Source organism: Panicum virgatum, chromosome 1N (assembly GCF_016808335.1).
Source record: "Panicum virgatum strain AP13 chromosome 1N, P.virgatum_v5, whole genome shotgun sequence".
Classification (NCBI taxonomy): domain Eukaryota; kingdom Viridiplantae; phylum Streptophyta; class Magnoliopsida; order Poales; family Poaceae; genus Panicum; species Panicum virgatum.
Genome location: NC_053145.1, coordinates 28370197 through 28372865, shown reverse-complemented (window position 1 = coordinate 28372865; position 2669 = coordinate 28370197). Strand labels below are relative to the sequence as shown.

Here is a 2669-nt window from a genome sequence, read left to right as displayed (position 1 = left end):
TTGGCCTGCGTACCCCTCGAGGTGGTCACCATCGGTGTAGAGCCTGATTCCTTAGCGGTTACACCTTACCAACGTGTCCTTTGTAACGGCATCGTAGTGAGTTTGCTAGTCATGTCACCTAAGGAAGTGTGATGAACAACTAGCATAGCTCACGACTTGTGGGTAAAGATGTGCAACCTCTGCAGAGGGTAAAACTGGTATACTAGCCGTGCTCACGGTCATGAGCGGCCCAGATCCTCCATTTGATTAGTGGGGTTATCTCCTTCCGACAAGGGGGGTGCCTCTCGGGGTTACCTTGGTGGTTTCGGTTTGGTTCTCAGTAGTATCATAATTAATTTTGGTTAATTACTATGTAACTGGGTTTATGGTAATTCATCCACTTGTAGTAAATAGCTTTAATAAAATTTTGCCAAGATTAAAAGCTAATGCAGTTGAGTCAGCCAACCCTAGAGCCTCATAGTTTGTGTTATACTTGTTGAGTACAAGTTGTGTACTCACACTTGCCTTCCCTACTCTTTTTCCTCTTGTCCTTTTTGGGGACATTCTACTGCTGCTCAGTTCCTGCCGACGCGAGGGAGTTGACTCAGAGCTACCAGGACTACGAGGACTTCTAGGCGTTCGTCTCCCAGTCGACGTCCCTGTGGTGCCCAGCTTCCGAGAGGCTTCGTTATGTTTTTTTACGTTTCCGCTTACTCTCTATCAGACATTTGGTCATTATTGTAATAAATAACATTCGTACTCGATTTATTATATCTTTTTACATGATATGTGCTGTGATATACTGTTCATTCTGTTGAATATACGTGTGACTTGATCCTGGCACGTATATGATTGCTCGGTTTATGTCCTTTTATAAACCGAGTGTTACACTTGGCATCGACTTCCATGTCGAGCACAACGAAGTCGACGGGAATAAAGAAATTCTGGATTTTCACCGGGATATTCTCTGCTATTCCCGCGGGATAGAGGACCATTTGATCCGCTAGCTGCAAACGCATGGTAGTAGGCGCAAGTGCATGATGGTTAAGTTTGTCATAAACTACCTTGGGCATGACACTGACGCTTGCTCCCAAGTCGCAGAGGGCATTGGAGAAATGTTGTGCCCCGATCGAGCAATTGATGGTGGGGCAGCCTGGGTCTTTCTTCTTCACCAGGAGAGGATCGAGTATAGAAGCACTACACTCTTCCGTTAACTGCACGACCTCAGTGGTGGGCAGCGTCCGCTTGTTTCCAAGAATATCTTTGATATACTTGGCATACGTGGGTACCTGCATAGCATCAAGAAGTGGTATATTGACATATAACTTCTTGATTACCTCGACGAACTTGCCGAATTATTCGTCGGCCACTGGCTTCCTTATCCGCTCTGGAAACAGTAAGACAGTTGTGTCGTGATAGTCCCGTGAAGTTCTCGGGGGTTCCACGGGGTCTTCCTGGGTAGCAGGTGTGTTGGAGTCGACGGCCTCCTCCTGCTATTCGTCTTCATTGTCGGTACCGCTAGCGGTTACGGTCTTCCATTGCTTTCCTGCATACTTTGGGAAAGGTGGCTCTTGCGTGGACTTACCACCACGCGTGATCACCACACTAACATTTTCCTTTGAGGGCACTTCCGGTTGCCCGGGCAGTTTCCCTGCGTTGGTGTTAGGACATGAAGATGCAAGCTGAGCTACTTGGGTTTCTATCATCTTGTTAAAGCTTAGTTGATTCTTGATAACAGAATTAAATCCCTCTAATTGTGCAGCCATAGATTCTAGAATCTTGTCACTAGCAAGGAATTTCCTACTAATATTATCATTTATTTGTTTCTGGCCGTACACTAGGTCTTTTAATGTGGGCTGAAAACTGTTATTGAAATTCGTACCTTGTTGTTGACTGAAGGGGAGGATGGGCTTGGAGTTCCAACCCTGCTGAGAACGAAATCCTGAGTTGGGATTGTTGTTGCTCCCAACGAAGTTTGCGTCCTCTTGAGTTAATGGGCACGAAGTGCCCCAAGTGCCCAGTCTCGCCACATGTTTCACATGTCAGACGAGACTCCGAAACTTGATTAACCTCCTGGTGCGGAGATTCCAGCTTCTTCATAAGAAGTTCCAACTTGGCAGCTAACATGTCGACCGTGTCGATCTGATGCGCGCCCCTGGGACGGGCTGGCTACCTTTCTCCTTTCCAACTTTGGATGGAAGCTATCTTGTCAATCAGCACCTTTGCTCCCGCGATGTTGAGAGAAAGGAAAGAATCACCCGCATCTGCGTCAACGTGGTCTTGGGCTTGCTGATTCAGGCCATGGAAGAAGTTCTGAATAATCAGCCACTCTTCTATGCCGTGGTGTGGGCATGCTTGTATGTACTCCTGGAGATGCTCCCAGACTTCAGGGATGGTCTCATCCGGCAACTGCTGGATTCCGGTGATCCTATTCCGGAGGGCATTGGTCTTGCCCACTTGAAAGTACTTGGCTAGGAATGCATTTGAACAAGCTTCCCATGTTGTGAAAGCTTCCTTGTTGGAGTAGAACCACGTCTTCGCCTTCCCGAGCAGTGAGAACGGGAATAGGTGAAGACGGACGTCATCCAGAGTAGTTCCTCTGGGGTTGATGGTGCTACTCACCTCCAGGAAGTTCTGGAGATGGGCATTGGCATCCTCGGATGCCTTTCCGCAGAACGTACTTGCTTGGA

At 47.6% G+C, this 2669-nt stretch overlaps 1 non-coding gene across 1 annotated transcript; it reads left to right on the top strand.

The window, feature by feature from the left end:
• Positions 1-2314: 2314 nt before the first annotated feature.
• LOC120657792 lies at positions 2315-2421 on the top strand. Its single transcript, XR_005668329.1, has one exon. It is a non-coding gene; the product is annotated as a small nucleolar RNA R71 (small nucleolar RNA).
• Positions 2422-2669: the final 248 nt, after the last annotated feature.